Source organism: Psammomys obesus, unplaced genomic scaffold (assembly GCF_907164565.1).
Source record: "Psammomys obesus unplaced genomic scaffold, mPsaObe1.curated_primary_1811, whole genome shotgun sequence".
NCBI lineage: Eukaryota > Metazoa > Chordata > Mammalia > Rodentia > Muridae > Psammomys > Psammomys obesus.
In genome coordinates, this window is record NW_026596046.1 from 18587615 (window position 1) to 18607926 (window position 20312).

General features: G+C 41.6%; 1 protein-coding gene, 1 long non-coding RNA gene and 1 other non-coding gene across 3 annotated transcripts in view; 1 reads left to right on the forward strand and 2 right to left on the reverse strand.

The window, feature by feature from the left end:
- The window catches only part of Blm (BLM RecQ like helicase), an 84372-nt gene extending 65731 nt beyond the window's left edge, over positions 1–18641 (reverse strand). The window contains exon 1 of the mRNA XM_055623623.1: positions 18552–18641. The gene's annotated coding sequence lies outside the window, so the exon portion shown is untranslated. The remainder of the gene's footprint in view (positions 1–18551) is intronic.
- On the reverse strand, positions 9201–9332 carry LOC129688773 (small nucleolar RNA SNORA70). Its single transcript, XR_008721993.1, has one exon. It is a non-coding gene; the product is annotated as a small nucleolar RNA SNORA70 (small nucleolar RNA).
- LOC129688670 (uncharacterized) lies at positions 18057–19409 on the forward strand. Its single transcript, XR_008721975.1, has 2 exons — positions 18057–18178; positions 18862–19409. It is a non-coding gene; the product is annotated as an uncharacterized LOC129688670 (long non-coding RNA).
- The last annotated feature ends 903 nt before the right edge of the window (positions 19410–20312 follow it).

Below are 20312 nucleotides of genomic sequence, written 5' to 3' on the forward strand. Positions count from 1 at the left end.
GGTGAACTCAAAGTTAGCACAGTTTACATAGGAAGACCCTGTCTCAAAAAACAAATGATGAAAAGAATAAACGATTAAAGGAAGCTTATTTGAACTATGTCTTGACTTAGTAAGATTTCAGATCGAATATAGAGGAAGCCTTTATTATTATTATTATTATTATTATTATTATTATTATTATTATTATTATTTAACAACCAGATCATGATACTCAGGGGTAGTCTTTATTTTTGATGGTACTGAGAATTAATTTAGGGCTTCACACACTCTAGCAAGTGCTCTATCAGTAAGCTACATTCTTAAAACTTTGATTTTGAGACAGAGTCCCACTAAGTTTTCCAAACTGACCTTGAAACCAAGATCCTACTGCCTTAGCCTCCTCAGTAACTGGATTACAGACCTTTGCTACCAGCCAGGGTCCTAGGAGGAAATCTTATTATTTTAGGCCAATTGAAAAAGAATGTCTAGCGGCTGAAGAGATGACTCAGCGATAAGAGCTGGCTGCTCTTTCAGAGGACCAGTACCCAATTCCCAATACCCACATGGCAGCTTACACCTCTTTGTAAATAACTTCAGTTCCAGGGCTGACACCCTCACACAGACATTTACATGTAGGCAAACACTAATGCACAGAAAATAAAAATAAATTATATTAAAAAAAAGAATGCCCAAATTCTCCAAATGAAAAGAAAAATAAAGTCATTGAAAGAAAAGTAACAAAAAAGACTACCCCTGAATATCATGATCTGGCTGTTAAATAATACAGGCTTCCTCTATATTCGATCTGAAATGTTACTTTTTTTTTTTAAGAAATATGGAGAACATTCCTAGAACTATCAGGAAAAACAACAGGCAACTTTCATTCACATATAATAAAAAGAGAAATCTTTTCTAAGAAGAGTTGTTTTTCCTTTTTAATTTTTTTTTTTCCGAGATAGGGTCGCCTATGTAACCCTGGCTATCTTTGAACTCACAGAGACCTGCCTACCTCTGACTCCCAAGTGCAGGAATTACAGGGTGCTGGGATTAAGGCCTGTGCCATCCCCTGTGACTTTTTAGTATTTATCTGTTTGCTTGTTTATTGCTTGTGTGTGTGTAACTCCAAAGGCAACTTGTAAAAGTCAGTTCTCTCCTCCCAGCACATGTATGCTGGGAATCAGATTAAAGTCAGTTTGGAAGTAGCTACGCATCTTTACCCACTAATCCATCTCATCATCCCTATTTAAGGAGTTTTTAAGTAATAGAAAAGCTTAGCCATTGGTCATAATAAGCTTAAATACTAAGACAGGGCTGGGGAGGAAGGCTTGGTGGGCAACGGCACTGTGCTTGAAGGCCTAACTTCAGCTCCCAGCACCCATATAAGAAGTCAGGTGTGGCTACATGCCTTCAATTATAGTGCTGGGGGCTGGGGACAGAGACTGAAAAATGACTAAGGCTTTCTGGCCCCCAGCCTACTTCCAGCCAGTTGAGAGACCCTGTCTCAAAGGAGTAAGACATATAGCAGAATATGCAATGTCTTCTGATTTCCGTGTGTGTGTGCACAGCTCATCATGTGTACACATGTGACCACACACTATACATGTATTCCATATTTATGTTCATAATACAAAATTATAAACAAAACAACAAACTAATAGGGAAAGGACTGTTGCTAGAAAATACATAATTATTACAACAAAAGAAAGGTACTTTTAAAAATTTTTAATTAGCATGGCAGGGCAGTGGTGGCACACACCTTTAATCCCAGCACTCAGTAGGCTGAGGCAGGCGGTTTTCTGAGTTTGAAGCCAGCCTGGTTTATAGACTGAGTTCTAGGACAGCCAGGCTACACAGAGAAACTCTATCTTAAAAAAACAAAACAAAAACCTAAGGCAAGCCTAGTGGTACAACAGCACCTGAGAGGCAGAGACAGGAAGAGCTCTGTGACTTTAAGGCCAGTCCACACAGGAGATCTAAGCCAGGTTACACAGAAGGTCTTGAAATCAAATTAAACCGGTAAATAATAGATAAATAAATCAACTTCTGTAATAACACAGAGACATGACAACGAAATGGAACTGTTTTTTTCTGAGGGGGATGCAGGGGGCTCCTTTTCTTTGAAATACATGAAATACTTTTTAGATCTATCGAATTAGGACTACCTTCTTTTCTAGGTCAAACTTTCCTTTTATTCGTTTTGTTGTAACAAGACAGCTATTTCAGAATATCAGAAGATGGACTGCCAAAAAGACTATTCTAAGACACTTGGTGCAAAGTCACAGTCAGATGCATACTCTAGTTTTCTGCTAAAAGTGGAGGTTTTAGGAAATTGTTCCTGGAAACACAGCAGAGCTCTGTGAGCCTCACCAGGTGACTGTCAGTGGGGAAAATGGGGCAAAATGGTAAGCCTCACACATGAACACCATAACTTCATAGAGCTCAACTGGGACCAGAAACAAGGGGCTCCCTATCAAGCCAAACACCAAGCAAACAATTTCTAGACAGGGACTTTAGACAGGACTCTCATTAACGCTATACGCTCATATATATGTGTGTGTGTGTATATATATATATATATATATACACACACACACACACTATCACGTTTTATCTTCTGGAAAAAAGTGATGTGAGGGTTAATTATTTTAATTCTCAACTTGACAGAATCTAGAATGGGTTGGGAATGAGGCTGTAGGCGCCTGTGGAGAACCCTGATTACACTAAGTGAAATGGGAAGATACATCTACGTCGTGTGGGACACTGCCTGGGGTAGGGATCTAGGACGGTGAGTGGAGAGGGCGCTGAGTGGCTGCACACATTCCTCCCTCTGCTTTCTGACTGTGGCCACGTCGTGACCAGTTCAAGCTCCTGCTGCCTTGACTTCCCTGAAATGATGGACTGGACACCCTTTCTCCCTGAAGGTACTTTTGTCGGGGTATTGTATCACAGCAACAGCAAAAGAAACTAGGACAAGACATGTAACACTCTGTATCTTAAAGTAGAAAAACAGCTGTCCAAATGTATTCCTGAATTAATTATGGTTATCAGTCTTAAAGCCCATTTACTGTTTTTATTTAAAAAAAAAAAATAGGTTTGTCTCTTTTTTTAAAAAAAAAATCTACGGTAAAAATGGAGTCAAGTAATTCTCAGCCTTTTACAAATAGGTTATGTTTCAATAATATCTAACAGGCAAAATTAAGCAAAACAACTGATAATAAATATAAAGAACCTACATGTTATATCAAAGGAGAATTCAGGAATTAAAAAGCTATAAAAGTAAGCTTGAAAATGCCTAAACTAGCCAGGTGTGTTGGTGCACGCCTATAATGCCAGCACTCGGGGAGACAGAGGAAGGTGGATCTCAGAGTTTGAAGCCAGCATGGTCTACAGAGAGTTCCAGGACCGATAGGATTACACAGAGACTGTCTTGAAAAACAAAAACAAAACAATAAAAAACAAGTGTCTTCAGCAATAAACACAAGGTCTTCCTAGGTGACTCTTTTCTGAGAAGCCCACATCTACTGTTGGTGTATAAAACTATCAACTACCATCAGTCTTTCTCTCTTTTAATACCTAATACCTACACTAAAATCTGTATTAAAAGCTTTTCAAAAAACCCACCTTTGTTTTTGTAAAAGAAAAGCCTGCTCACTTCATCTGGTTGTTATGTAAAAGAATACATTAATATTTATAGGGTACTGTTATGTAGTAATTTCCTCAGCAAACCATCCATCTTAGAGAGAATCCAGTTCCTTAAGACACAGGATGTTAAAAAAGAGGTGAAACAGGAGGATGTTCTAAGTGGAAGTAGAACATTCTATCCTGCAGGGATGCTTGTTACGCTCAGGAAATAAACACTCAACGACTTCAGGAAGCTCCTGAAACTGACCAGTCAGTAGATCCCTCCTCCTGACAACATGCACACCCCCTCACATGCACACACACAGTTGAGATACTCTGAATCAGACCACCTGAGCAGCCCAGAAAGACTACTTTTGAACTTGTTGAAATGTGCCACGTGCTTTCCAGCCCTGCTGGGGTGAGCTTTAGTGATCAGTGTAGTCATTTGTCTTCCTGTAAGTAACCTCTCATCCATGTTCCCAAAAACCTCAATAAAGTTATTGGTTCGCCAAGTGGCACTTTGATCAATTGTCAGTTCTCTATCTGAGGTGAGAGGTGAATGGACATTTGTTCATACCTACCCAGGAATAGTATCACACAAGTGCAAAAAGAGGAGTACAAACAATAAACAATACTGAGTTCAATAAAGTTACCCCATAATGCTATAAGAACAAATAGATTTCAATTGGAATACTTATAATTACAATTTAACACTCACTTTATAATTATTTGATTGGCTATTTTCTCAATAAATTGTAAATAACAGACAAATACAAGCTATTATTAGTTTTTTAACCATTAGTGCTAGGATTAAAAGGGTGCGCCCACCACTATGCCCAGCTCAACCAATATGTATTAAATGAGAATAAAAATGTTAAAGAATATAAGAATGATATCTGAAGAGGATTAAAATTGTGATCAACTATAACTTATCCCAGAAATATAAAGCTGGAACAAATTAAGTAAAACTACTAATCTATCATCCAAATAGTTTAATTAATAAAAACAAGTTTGACCAGATAACTAAAGTAAGATTTTTGTATGTACCAAGATATAGCATTTATGCAATGTTATACAAAAATCGTGACTATGGGGGGGTGGGTCAAACAGTTTTATCTATATACTTTACACTGAACAACATCCAAATCAAGGGGTACAACATTCCCAGCACACAAGAGGCTTCCTCGCCCTTTCCCAGTTGGGTTAGTTTTGCTATTCTTTTCTGGTTTGTTATCATTTTTATTAGATTTTTAAAATGTTATGAATGTTTTGTCCGCATGTACGTGCACCAGTTGCCTGGATGGTGCCCACGGAGGGCAGAGAGGACGTTGGAGCTCCTGGAAACATAGCTGCAGATGGTTGGGAGCCAATAAGCGGTGGGAATTAAAACCAAGTCCTCTGTATGAGCAGTCAGTACTCTTGACCACTGAGCCATCTCTCCAGCCCACTGTTTGGTTTTTCTTTTTCAGACAGGGTCTTACTATGTAGCTCAGGACAGCTTAAAACTCACAATTCTCCTGACTCTAGCTCCTGCGTACAGGGATTATAGTAGTAACCATTACACTCAGCTCCTTGAATTTCTTGGTTCACACTTTACTTACATCAATGTCTTTTTAAAACGATGTGTAATAAAATTCAAACCATTAGCTGGGTGCAGTGGTGCATGTCTGTAATCCCAGCACTCTGGCAGGCAGATGCAGCAGATCTCTGTGAGTTCAAGGCCATCCTGGTCTACAAAGTGAGTCCAGGAAGCCAGGGCTACCTAGTGAGACCCTGTCTTGAAACACAAAAAACAAAATAAAACAAAACCCTCAAATCATTATTTTATTTTAAATTACTTTAAATTATTTTAATAAATTAAAATTTTATTTTAAATTAATTTATATATGTATAGTAATATATATATTATGTATATATATTATATATATTATATATATAAATATATATATATGTGCATATACATAAATATGTGTATGCACACGCATGTGCACGTGTCTGTGTTCGGTAAGTGCAAGATGCCCATGGATGCCAGAGTCTTGTAGTTCCCTGGAGCTGGAGTTACAGGCAGTTGTGAGCCACCCAGTATGAGCGCTAGGGACTAAACTCTGCAAGAACACTATTTGCTCTCAACCACTGAGCTACTTCTCCAGCCCTAAACTCAAACCATTATTGCAGCTGCAGAGCTGACTTAGAAGTTACAAGCCATGTCCATCCCATTTGTCTTTCTACGTGAGGGCTGAACATCTGACCCCAGGTCCTCCTTCTTGTTCAGCTTCTTTAGGTGTACAGAGTTTAGTATGTTTATGCTATATTATGGGTCTAGTATCCACTTATAAGCGAGTATATACCGTGTGTGTCTTTCTGCTCCTGGGATACCTACTCAGGATGATCTTTTCTGGATCCCACCATTTGCCTGCAAATTTCATGATTTCCTTGTTTTTAATTGCTGAGTAGTGTTCCACTGTGTAAATGTACCACAATTTCTGTATCCATTCCTCCGTAGAGCGACATCTGGGTTGTTTCCAGGTTCTGACTATTACGAATAAAGCTGCTATGGAGGAGCAGCCTTGCCAGGCCACAGAGGAGGACATTGCAGCCAGTCCTGATGAGACCTGATAAACTAGGGTCAGATGGGAGGGGAGGAGGACCTCCCCTCTCAGTGGACTTAGAGAGGGGCATGGGAGGAGATGAGGGAGGGAGGATGGGAATGGGAGGGAATGAGGGAGTGGGCTATAGCTGGGATGCAAAGCAAATAAAATGTAATTAATGTAAAAAAAATAAAAATTTAATTAAAAAAAAAAAGCTACAAGCACTTGCTGCTCTTGCAGAGGACCCAGTTTGGTTCTCAACACCCACAAGCTGGCTCTATTACTCCAATTCCAGGGTATCCAACAGGCCCTTCTGGCCTCTGCAGACATCAGGCACCAACAGTGCACAAACATGCAGGCAAATGTTCACACACACAAAATAAACAAGTAAATATTAAAAAACAAACCACCAAACCAGAAGTATTTAAAAATCTAAAACTGATATAATGAATCTATTAAACTAACAGTGAATCTATTAAAAATAAAGGCAAAATCAAGACTGTTCTCTCATTTCCACTCTCATACTGGCCATTTTTGTCCTGGCAAAAAAGGGAAATAATAGAACGGTTGGGATTATTTTATTCTTATATGACGACAACTTGATTACACACTAACACAATCCAGGAAAATCAATCATATCACTACGTAATTAAAACTTCGGAAAAATAACAGATAATGGAAATTCTCAAAAGTCAAATGCATCAACATGCAGTAGTAATAACTAACTAGAAAATACGGCTTTAAAAAGGCATTCGGTTGCAAAAGCAGTGAAGAGCATTAAACAACCAGCAATTAACCCAACAAAAGACATACACGTGATATGAAGAAAATGACCAAATACTACTAGAAAAACAAAAAATTAAGGGAAACATTTCATGCTCTTAAATGAAAAGTCTAGATAGCAGTTCCTTGTAAATGAGTATATGTGTTAACAAAATTCTAATTAAAATACTAAATATTTTACAAAATTTGACAAAAATGCCTCTAAAATTCAGGGCCAGGTGAGATTGCCCAGCAGATAAAGGCATTTCAGACAAGCCTAAGGACTTAGTGTAATCCCCGGGAACCACACGTAGAAGGAGAAACAGTTCCTGCAAGTTGTTCTGTCACTTCCACGTGTGTATTTGTGAGTATACACACACAACAAAATGTAATAAAATTGTTCATACAGACTATAATAATTTTAAAAAGAGCTTATCTATTTGAGGAACTGAAAAGAGGAAAAGGAAGGGAGAAAATGATATAATTCTATTTTAATTAAAAAAATTTTCAAAAACTCATCCAAAATAAAATTCAGTTGGCAAAAGCATAAGATAAAGATAGTATATAATAATACCAGAGCTGCAACTAGGCTTTAGAAACATAATCAGATCAGGGCTGGAGACACAAGCAAGAAGCTCTAAGTTTAAGCCCAATAGCACCTTCCCATATGGTAAATTTAAATGTTATAGCACTTACTTGTCCTCAAAAAAGACAACTCTAGCATCCAACATATAAGGTATAAGACATAATGAGAGAAACGTAACATAGAGATAGGAATCATTCTCTAAGAAACGTTACGAGGACAAGTCAGCACCGTTCTCCGGAAGAACAGTGGGTACGCTTTGGCTCAGGCCCAGTCTCCACTGAGGCCTGTTTGATAAGTGCTGTTTTGCATGTTCACATACTACTACGGTTGCTTCTGTACAGCACAGGAGAATAACCTCTGAACCCACCACTGTGTAAAGCCTACAACATCCACTATCTGGTCCTTTGCAGACATGGCCTATTGGTCATTGGCCTATACTATTGCTAGATAAAACAAGAAGTTCTGAAGTATATCTATCCAACCTTTCATGTATTCTCAGGCTGGAGAGATGGCTCAGAGGTTAGCAGCACTGTCTGCTCTTCCAGAGGTTCTGAGTTAAATTCCCAGCAACCACATGCTGGCTCACAACCATCTCATTGGGATCTGGTGCCCTCTTCAGAGGGCTGAGAAACAATCCATTCATGTGAATAAAAATACAGTGTATCAGAAAACAATTTCAAAAGTTTTTAAATAAAATTAATTAACCAATACATCTGAGGTCTTCGTTTCAATTGTCTTGGCTATTTCCCAGAAATGGATTTACTGGAGCATATGGTAATTCTTTTTATCATTTGAGGAACTATCATACTGTTGTCCTCTATGATGCTATTTTTACCCTGCTACCAATAATGAACAAGGCTTCTTCTAAATTTTCAGCACCCTTAGCAACACTTGCTACTTTCTGGCTTTTCTTTCTTTCTTTCTTTTTTTTTTTTTTTGGTAATATAACAACCACCCTAATGGATGTGAGATTATTTCTCCTGGTTTTATTTGCATTTCTCTAACAAGTTATGAAAACAAGCACTTTTTTTCATGTGTTTACTAGCCACTGTGTATCCTCTCTGGAAAAATGTCCATTTGAATCCTTTGCCCATGTTATGCTTTGTTTTGGAATAAAAGCAATCCCAGGGCCTTTCAAAGAGTGCAAGCACTAAACTAGATTCTCAACCTACGGTGCCCTTTCAATCCAGGTATTCCTAATTTGCTGAGCAATAGTTCTTTACATATACTGTGTTTACTCTTAACATATATATGATTTGTTGGTACAGTTTGGAGATGATTTTAGTGTTTTTTTTTTTAACTGGATGTGAGATTAACTATTGGATATGGTTTGGTAGGGTGTGTACTCAACGCAGCGGAGACCACTTGTCCAAGCTACCACCACTGGGGACATTTCTGACCCCGAAGTCACCAAATGTAAGCCACTGCTCAGCTACCATATCTTCAAATTAATCTGCATCAAACTTGGTAGATGTGGATCTTTTGGAACACCTTGAACTTGGCTCACACAAGGTCTCCATCAAATGTTCCTTATTCGGGAACTAGGTTAAGACGGACATGAAGACCTGGCTCACGTGAAACCTGGCCACTGTGCCCAAAGGCACCCTACCTACATGTCTGAAACCTAGGTTAGAGACAGTTAGATCCACACTGATATCCACAAAATACATCTCCAGGGTCCCTTAGGGCAACACATGCAGCAGCAGGCTGCGCGCATTACCAAGAAGTGGCAGCAGCCTTGGAGCACTGCACATCAGGCTCTCCTGTGGAAAGGAATCTGATCGGCTGGACCTCGGGATAATTCTTCAAACTTACAGTACAAATCACCAGCAGCCATCTGGTCCTGAGATTTTCTTGGTGTCTAAGAACACTCCCGATTAAGGATTCAATCTACTTACTAATTCTAAATCTGTTCAAAGTTTCCATTTTTTCCTGATCCAGTAACTGTACATTTCTAGATCTTAGTATTTGATCTATATTATCAACTGTGTTAAGACTTTCTGTTGTTGTGGCAGAATACCTAAAACCAGGTAACTTACAAAGGAAAGGTTGGTTTGAGTTTATAATTATGAAAAGCAGGAGGTCAAAGGCATACTCCAGCATCTGTTCAATTTCTGGTGGGCCCCTCAAGATGGAAATAAGCTCATGCAGAAAAGAAAAAATGGGCAGACACATTCCCATGAGAAAGACCTTCATAAGTCATGAAGTCTCTCTTGCAATAACCCTGACACTTGGTCCAACCTCTCAACACTCACACGAGAAACGAGAAATTACAGTACCTACACCTGAGCTGTCATTTTAGAAAAGATTTTTGAAATGAAATATTTATTTTTATTTTATGTGCACTGGTGTTTTACCTTCATGTAAGCATGGATGTTGAATCCCCTAGAGCTGAGTTAAGAGACAGTTGTGAGCTGCCCTGTGGGTGCTGGGAATTGAACCCAGGTCCTCTGGAAGAGCAGCCAGTGCTCTTAACCTCTGAGCCATCTCTTCAGCATATGAGCACTTTGCCTGCATGTATGCCTGTGCACCATGTGCATGCTTGGTGCCCAAAGAAGCCAGAAAAGGGCAGCAGATTGTCTGGAACTGGAGTTACAGGTTAGTGTAAGCCATCATGTGGGTGCTGAGAACTGAATCTCGGTACTGGAGGGGAAGTCAATGCTCTTAACCACTAAACCATCTCTCCAGCCCCCATATGAACTTCTTAGGGACACACTGAAATCACAGTTGTCATTGTACAATTGTTCATAGCATTTTTATAAAAAGCATTTTATTCCCCTGTGTCCCAGCTTTTGGTGGGGGACAAAACCTAGGGTATTGCATACACCAGTTAAGTATATTGCCACTAAACTACAGCCTGTAGTTTTTATAATTTTGGTTCCTTTAAAAAACACAGAAATGTTATGGGAATATGTTTTTGTTTTAGTCCAAGGTATGGGGTAACAGGCTGCTTCACAGCAGGTGACTATGATTTGCCTTGTGCTCTATCAAGGGCATAATTTTTCCAGTGCAGATAGTATGTGACTTTGAAATTCTGGAAACTTTTCAGAGGATATATAAATGCTAGGGGCCCCGAGAGGCAGGATGCCTGTTGTTGGCTGGGTGCTGTTGCCCAAGTAGTTGCATGCAAAGAAATGAGAAGAAATTAGATATCCTGACAGCCAAGGTGAAACTTGCCCCAAGAAACTTAATGCCCCTAATTGACCCCTTCCCCTCTATCTTTTTTTCTCTCCTATCTAGTATTAGGGAGTTAATAAGGGTGGGAGAGGGTGGAAGAGAAAAAAAAGGAACCCACAAAGTAGCAAACATCAGCTACAACATCCAACAAGCCTTTTCACTTTCCATCTTGAGACAGGTCTTATCAAGCTATTCAGGTTTATCTTAAACTTACTCTGAAGCCCAGACTGGCCCTGAATCCACAATTTTTTTTGCATCAATCTCCAGTATAGCTGAAGTTAGAGGCCTGTACTGCCAGACCAGGAAAAAAATCCTTTTATTTCTATAGTCAGTTATACAGTCCCTCCCTTATTCCTTAGTTTTCTGAATCTCTTTTCTTTCTAGAGGTTTGAATAACAATGGCCCCCAAAGGCTCATATATTTGAATTCTTGTAGTTAATAAAATTCTTTCAGTAAAACCATGAGAAAAATTGAGGTATGGCCTTGTTGGAAGAGGTGTGGCCTTGCTGGAGTGGTGTCACTGCGGGTGGGCTCTAATACATCATTCCAGCTCACATAATCTCTCTCTGCCTCCAATCTGAGATCAGACGAAAGCTCTCAGCTACTGCTCTAGCACCAAGCCTGCCTGCCTGCTGCCATGCTTCGCGCCATGCTGGTAATGCACTTCTCAAACCATGAACCTCCAAATTAAATGACTTCTTTAATAAGCCTTGGTCATGGTATTTTGCCACTGCAATAGAAATGTAACCAAGACACTTTCCTAGTTCATCTAAGAGACTGTCAACTTTAAAAACATCTTTTCAGGGGCCTATGAAGATGGCTCAGTGATTAAGTGTACTTGTCACCAAGTCTGATGACCTTAGATTCTCATAACCCACATGGTGGAAGGAACGATTTCTTCAAGTATTACTCTGACCTCCACATCTTTTCAAAAAAAAAAAAAAAAAACAATTCTTGATTTTGTCTGTTTCTTGATTGCTTTATTTTCTATTTCTCATTGGTCTCTACTGTGATCTTTACTACTTTCTTCCTCTGCCAGTTATGGATTTAGGTGCTGGAACTACAGGTGTATGGCACCATACCTGGTTTCATTTCTGTTTGTTCTGTGTGAACTTTAGAATCAACATGTGTAGCGCCAGAAAGCCTCATTTCTCTCTTTACTGAGACTCGATTATATTTGTGTGTTAACTTATGTAAATCTAATGTTTTAAGGGTGTTAGGTTATTCTATCCTGAAAAAAAGTACTTTGCATTTGATTAAAAAGATTTTTGTAATAGCAGAGTTTTAAAGATTCCTTCATTTATGTTTTAAAATTCCTAACAATTTTCGTCTTTTGGCTTTACTATAAATAAGGCCATCCCCTTCCTTACATAGGCGTTTTTGTTAAACAATTTGTTGTGCTTGTTAACTGTACAGTTATCCTACTAAACGCTCTCTCCTCTGCAAGTGCTGTTTTGGAAACAGTCTCACATGGTCCAGCTGGGCCTCAAATTCACTCTGTAGCTGAGGATGACCTTGAATCCAATTCTCGGGCAGTCACATCACAGGCATGTGCCATCAGGCCAGCCTGACTTCTTTTTCATTTTAGTTATTTAGGTCATTATTTATGTGTTCTAGATAAATTCCACATCATCTCCAGGTAAGGGCAGTATACTTTTTTTTTTTTTTTTAATTTTCCAAACCTTGTGCATCTGAATAATTTCTCTTACCTGATTTTGCTGTCTTAAGCCTCCAACACAATATGAAATAACTGGAGTTGGAGGGGTATTGAGGCAGGTAGATCAGGAATTCAAGGCAAGCCTCAGCTATATAAAGAGTTCAGGGTCCACTTGGGATTTAGAGATCCTGCCTCAAAACAACTAAAAGTGCTGGGTATGGTGGTTCCTGCCTTGGGCAGCTAAATCAGAAGAACTGCTGAGTTTGAGGCCCACTTTAGCTGCACAGTGAGTAGGCAGACTGGACAGGGTTTCTCTGTGTAATAAGCCTTGGCTACTCTAGAGCTCACTATGTCAACCAGGTTGATCTCCAATTCACTGCCACTTTCCTGCCTTTTCTTCCCAAGTACCAGGAGTAAAGGAGCGCCCCCCCTACATCTGGCCCCCAACTCATTTCTAAACTGAAGACTTAATTTTGAAACCTGGTCTTAGAGTTTGCAAAACATATGAGGCATTCAGATGCTTTAAGTAGGATCTTTAGGTGAAACATCAAGGTGAGAAAGGAAGAAAGAAACTACAGAAGACTTTCCTGAATTATGCAAGCAGGGCCAATGCAATCACAAGTGTCCTTTAAGTGGAAGAGAAAAATCCAGACCAGACAGCTGACAACCTGGGAAGGATTCCACCCAAGGTCACTGGCTTTGATGACAAAAGCAGTTGCAAACCAAGGATGTGGTGGTCATCTACAAGCAGCTGACAAGGGCAATGAATGTATTTTCCCTAGAACCAGCAGAAAAAAATGAAACTCTGAAAAACCCTTAGGTCTTATTCTAGATAAGCTCATTCAGACTTCTGAAGTACTGAACTGTAAGATAAAACTACCTGTTAAGTATCCAAGTTGTAGTAATTTGGTACAGCAGCTATTTATGAAGGACTGCTAGAAGACATCAATGCAAAATATTCTTTTTTATGCGTCACTGATGGACAACTAGAAAATAAACAACAGAAAACTTATTTACAGTGACAGTAACATTTAAGTACCCTCCAAAAATATCTGACAAACCATGACCATATATAATCAGAAAACTACCAAGTTATTTTTAACACTTAAAGAACAACCTGCGCGCAGTGCGCACACCTGTAAGCCCAGCATTCAGAAGGCAGAGGCAGATGGATCTCTGTGAGTTAGAGGCTAGTCTAGTCTATAAAGCAAGTCCAGGACAGCCAAGGCTACACAGAGAAACCCTTTCGAAAAGAAGGGGAAAAAAATTAAAGAAACAAATGAGCCGCACTCATGACAGGAAAGCAATATTCTCAAGATGCCATTTCTTCCCAAGCTGATCTATGGCAATAACATCCCAATCCAGACTCTCCCTGCTCTTTTCCTGGAGCAACTTAATGGTGGAGTTTAATACTGTGTGCGCGCACACTGGGCTGTGCCAATGTGGCATGTGTGCAGAGGTTAGGGGACAGTCTTCAGGGACTGGTCCTAGCCTTCCACCTTGCTTGAGACAGGTTTTCCCACCACTGTGTATGCTAGGCTAGCTGGCTTACAAGCAGCCACAGACTCCTGTCTCTGCCTCCCATCACTGCTCTGGGGCTCCAGACACTGGTACTACTGCACCTGGTTTCATGGGTCTGGGAACCCAAACTCATGTTGTCAGGCTTGTGGAACAACAAGCACTTGTATCCAGCCCCTGTGCCTGATATTTTAGTAGAGAAAGGAAGATACAGAAAGACAGAAAATCCTTAGCTACACAATGAAACTGATTCAAAAAACACCCATAAACCCACACGTGATTTCGAATGATGGGACTGTTGAGCACTAGGTAAGAACAGTCATTTTGATAACTGGCGCTGGGACCTAGAGCGTCCTCAGGCAGAAGGTATTTAAACCTGCACAGGGGGTGCAGCTCCGCTGGCAGGATACTTGCCCAGCATGCACAAAGCTGTGTTCAATCCACCACTGAATGGAGTGCACAGCAGCAACCTCAGGACTTGGAAAGCGGAAACAGGAAGATAGAAGTTCAGTTATTCTTGACTACCCAGCAAGTTTGAGGACAACCAAAGACATATAAGACCTTGATTGTACTACATACATACCACACACATTAAAGTTTAAAAACCTGTAAAACTTATCCAAATGAAAGAGAAAAACCAAAATGACCGAAGTATAAAAGACAAAATAATAAAGTCTCTAGGATATAATTAGAAAATTAATTTTAATATCTCCAAGCGATTTATTAATCAAGGTAACAAAGGTACCATGAAAGCTGGACATGGTGGCACATCCCTGTAATCCCAACGCTTAGGAGGCTGAGGCAGGAGGATTGCTGGCACACATAAGTTATAAGCTAGCCTGGGCTATAGAGCAAGACCTTGTCTCAAAACAAAGAGCTGGGAGAAGCTTCTCTTATTTTGTTGCCTTGACCATTGCACCCTCACAGGGTACTCAATATCTTTTCTTTTAAAAACAACAACAACAAAACGAAATGAGCAAATTCCACCTGATTAGCTTTAGGAGTGAAAGATGAGGATGCCTGGAGATCTGCAGTGTAGTACTCTGCCTGTATTATATTATTCACCTAAACAAATTTGAGACAGCGTATAAAGGTCAAGACTAGCTTAGGCCCTGTCTCCAAAACAAAAGTAAAACCAGTCCATTCAGAGGATAGATTTCATGTCAGGTTTTATCACAATAATATAAAAATAAAAGAAGAGGTATAATCACATAACACAATATCTTATTAATAAATTTATCTCTAAGGTATAAAAATTGGGGCTAAAGAGGTAACTTGGCAGTTAAGAGCACTTTTTACTCTTCCACAGTACCCAGGTTACCCCAGCACCAGCACCGCAGCTACAACCATGTGTAACTCCAGTTCCAGGGATCTGACGCCCTGTTCTGACCCCCAAGGACACCAAGCACACATGAGGCGCACAAGCATGCATGCACGTAAAACACCCATAAATGTAAACTAAACTTTAAAAAAATGAGAAGGGGGCTGGAGAGATGGCCCAGAGGTAAAGAGAACTTTTTGTCTTGATTCCCAGTCCCAACAAGGTGGCTCCCAACCAAGCGTAGCTCCAGTTCCAGGAGACCCAATACCCTCTTCTGGTCTCTGCGGGCACCAATCATGCATGTGGCGCACACACACGCAGGAAAAGCACACACAAAATACAGGAGCAAATGTAAGAAACTATGAGATGTGATTTATACGACTACTTGTGAATAATGTAATTTTTAAGACATATCTTTAACTGTGTGTGTGTGTGTGTGTTGTGTGCACAAGTGCAGGTATGTGAGCTCCCGTGGAGGGTAGAAGTCAACATTAGATTGTCTTCTCACTGAACCTGGAGCTCACCAATTTGGCTAGACTGGCTAGCCAGCAAGCTCCTGTCTCATCTCTGTGATGAGCCTACAGGTTTGTGCCACTGGAACTGGCTTTTTTATGTGGGTTCTGGGAATCTGAACTTCGGTCTTCATGCTTGTGAAGTACTTTACCAACGGAACCATTTCTCTAGCTTTCTACATTCTCAGATGTATCTTAGGAACATTATCAACTTCCAGAGTGTAGCTCAGTGAGAAAACACTTGTTTGGTGTGCACTAGGCCTAGCTTCAAGTCTCAGCACCAAAAAAAAAAAAAAAAAAAAAAAAAAAAAGAAAGTTAACAAAACATACAAGAGCTGGTCACGGTGACATCCAAGTATAATCCCAGCACTGAGGAGGCAGAAGCCAGGGTAGCCAGTTCATGGCCAGCCTAAACTATATATAACAAGACTTGGTCTCAAAAACCAAGAGCAGCGGGGGCTGGAGACATGGCTCAGAGGTTAAGAGCACTGCTCTTCCAGAGGGCCTGGGTTCAATTCCCAGCAATCACATGGTGGCTCCCAACCATCTATAGTGTGATGTGATGCCCTCTTCTGGAATGCAGGTGTACACGCAGACAGAGCACTCACATACGTAAAATAAATAAATCTTAAACAAACAAGAGCTGGTGGTATAGCTCACAAGCGGGAGTGCTGGTATGCTACAAGAATAATATAAATTTAGACTATAAATGTACGTACAATAATACTGAACTGAAGAAATCTGAACCACTCAACTATGAGTGCACTGTAACCACGGTTACCTAAGAAAGTCGATTTAGCTAATTTTGTAACTAAAATGTGATAATAACTTCTAAAAAATGAAAATAGGACCAGTGGGGTGGCTTAGGCAGTAAGAGTGCCTGCCAAGGCCGAATCCCCAGAACCCACGTGGTGGGAGAGAACTGCTGGCTGTTCTCGGACCCCGACATATGTACCATGGTAAAAACCCATAAACATATGAATAAGAAATACTATTCAAAAATTCTAATGAGTCAGGCAGTGGTGGGGCACACTCTTGGTCTCAGCACTCAAGAGGCAGAGGTAGGCAGACCTCTGAGTTTGAGGCCAGCCTGGTCTAGAGTGAGTTCCAGGATAGCTAGGGCTGCACAGATAAAACATGTCTCAAAACAATACTCCCCACCCCCCAAAATTAATGAAAATAACTAAAGTGACAGAAAGACAATAATATAAATGTATTGAACATTTTAATGTTTGTTTGGGGTTTTAGAGGCAGGGTCTCATATAGTCTAGACTGGCCTCAAATTCACTATGTACCTGAGGAAGCCCTTCACCTCCTGATCCTTCTGCCTCCACCTTCCACGTGTGTGGATTATAGGCTTGTGGGCCACAGGCAGCTTGTTTCTGTTTTCGAGATGTAGTCTTTATACAGCGTTCTCAACTCTCCATTCTCCTGTCTTATTCAAAGTGTTGGGATGATAGGTGCAAACCACCATTCCTGGCTGGAGCTGATCTCTTTTGACAAGTATGCAAGACACTCAGGAGTTCGGGGGGCACTAGATTGTAGAGATTATTTTGCAATTTCTTCGGACTTGGTAAGCCAGAAAAGGCCTGGGAAGATGGCTCAGTCAGTAAAGCACCTGTAGTACAAACGGGAGGACCTGATTTCAGATCCCCAGAACCCATTCAGAAAGTCAGGTGTGGTACTGTGCATCTCTAGTGCAGCATTGGGAGGCTTGATAGTTTAATCAGTTCCAGGTTCAGTGAGACTGTGCCAAACACTAAGATAGAAAACAACTGAGAAAATACCTCTGGTCTGCTCTCTCTCTCTCTCACACACACACACACCCCTGCACAAGCATGAACAAAGGACACACTCATATCTCCATTCCCCACAAAAGACAAAAGTAAAAGTACAGAAAATAGTGTGTGCCCATCAACCAAGTTTAAGGTATTACATTCTAGGCACACACCTTTAGTCCCAGCACTAAGGAGGCACAGGCAGGCAGATCTCTGTGAGTCTGAGGCCAGCCTGGTCTACAGAGCCAGTCCAGGACAGCCAGAGAAACCCTGTCTCGAAGAAAATAAAAAATAAATAAAATAAAACCAGACAAACAAAAACCAAAAACAACAAAAAAGTTACATTCTGTGCTATCTTCTTTTGAAGGTACTTCCAAATACATACACTTTTAAAATAGCTGGGTTAGTGACCCGAGTCTGTCACTGCAGCACTTGAGAGGTTGACACAGTAAAGATCAGGAGTCCAAAGTCATCCTCAGCTACACAAGGGCCAAAACAAACAAGCCAACGAAGCGGTATGGATTCCCTATCTTGGGAACTAGCGTTGAAGGGGATGATCTCTCGGTCATTCTTTCCCAGCCCTGCCCTCGCAGTGGCAGGGACAGGAGCGCCGTGCTGGCGCGGGGAGATGACAGGTGGGGGGCCGGTTCGTCCCGGCCATCCAGCGACTTCAGGACAGGTAGGGAGGCTGAAAGAGAGCCTGCGGCCGGCCGTGAGAGACGCTTCCGAAGCTATTCAACTCTTATCGCTGGAATGCAAGCCCACACGCCCTTGGGTACACGAGGCCTCAGAAACAGGCGCTGCGGCCGTACACAAACTCCGGGGGGCAGAGGAGGCCGCTTCTCGCGTGCGGCCGACATAAAAAGCATCCTTAAGGATGCTCGAGCCTCGGCCGCCCGACGCGGCCTTTTCTGGGGCTCCGGGTCTCTCCTCCTGCGAGGCTCGGAGGGACTGGGGCGGACGGCTGGGAGGAGGGCCGAGGCCTCCAGGTCCGGCCGGGGGGAACCGATTCCCGGGCGGAACCGCGGCAGCCCCCGGGGCGCCGAACTCACCTCACCCGAGCTCACGCCGCGCGGGGCAGAACCACTATCCAAACTCCGCGCGCTGACAAGGCCCTCCGGCGCCCCGCGCGCCTCGGTTCGCGCCGCAAGAAGGAGGGTTCTGATTGGGTGAGCCCTGTAAGAGCCAACCAATACTGTGGCCACTGGCGCCTGGACCCGCCCCGTGGGGCTGCCGGGGCGGGATCACCCGAGCACGTCCTTCCAAAGCCCAATCAGAAGCCAGGGAACGGGTCAGGTGACTACGGCAAACTTTCGGGCTTCCGGCGCTAGTCAGGCTTTGTTTTTGTGGTTGTTTTTCCAGCGTTGGGGAAGGGCGCCTGAAGCTCGATCTGGGACGTGCTAGAGCTTTTCTGGTGCCGGAAGGCAGCTGAGACTTGCCAGTTCCCGTAAGCCAGGCGAAGCGTCTGTGTCCCCTTCTTTTGGATCTGATCCTCTAGTCTTCTGACACTTCGGCGCTCTTCCACTGCTGACTGTCATTGATGGGGAAGTGGGGTCGAAAGCTCCAATGCTTCAGCGGATATGCAGTCTCTGACTGGGAAGCTTCAGTTCCAGCAGACAGTTGCCAACGGAGCCCGGGCTGGCCTCAAGGCTCCAGCTAACTGTAACAGATGACCTTGAACTCCTGATCCACCTACCTCCACTTCCCAAGTACCGGGCTCCTCCTGTTAATGCTCTTCCCACACTGTCTTTTTACCCTCTTAAAAGAAGGAATAAATTCAAACTGTTACAGCCATATGGAAGGCAGTACAGAGGATTCCAAAGATACTAAAAGGCACTGCTCGACCCAGCAATATTTCTTCTGACATACACCGAAAGAAAATTAATAATAATAACACCTTCATAAAGCTATCTGCTTTCTCTTGTTCATTGCCTCATGATCCACAATAGCCAAGATATGAAATTAAGCTGTCAGGGAAAGAGTGGGAAGAGAAACTGTAGCACATGCACAATAGAGTATGAATCAGCTGTATAAAAAGAACCACATCTTACCGTTTGCCGCATGTGGATGAGCCTGAGATACGCTATGCTAAGTGAAACAAGTTAGATACAAAAAATTAACTGCGTGATCTTTATAAAATAGAATCTTTATAAAATTCAAACATTCATATCTAGAGCAAACTGGTCAAGAGATGTGAGTTAAAGGACACATAGGGTGAAAATATTTAGAGGCCCAGTATACAATATGCAAGTCCTATATGTTTCATTTGTGCTGAATGATTATGATTTTCAAAAACAAACAAAAAAGGTAACTGCAGATGGTGACTACATTCATTTGTTTCATCATAGTAACCTTAATATCTGTATGTGTTGGCATCTGCAGGCTTCATGCTGGCAAACTGATACAATGTTTTAAAGCAGTGTCACACTATGTAGCCCTGGCTAGCCTAGAACTTAGATCAGGCTGGCCTCAAACTCACAGAGATCAGCCTGCCTCTGGGCCCTGAGTGCTGGGATTAAAGGTGTGTAATCCAGGCAAGATTTGAGACAGGGTTTCTTTCTTGAGACAGGGTTTCTTTGTGTAGCCCTGGCAATCCTGGAATTCATTCCCTCTGTGGACCAGCCTGGTTTTGATCTCCAAGATCCTCCTGCCTCTGCCTCCCAAGTTCTGGAACTAAAGGCGTGTACCATCATCACCCGGTTATACATTGTAATTTCAATGCCCTTACCTTCCAAGAAGTACGCCTGCATCACCACACCCCAATAATTAAGCAGTTTTTAAAAAGCAAAATGGGAAAGCATGCAGAATAGAGG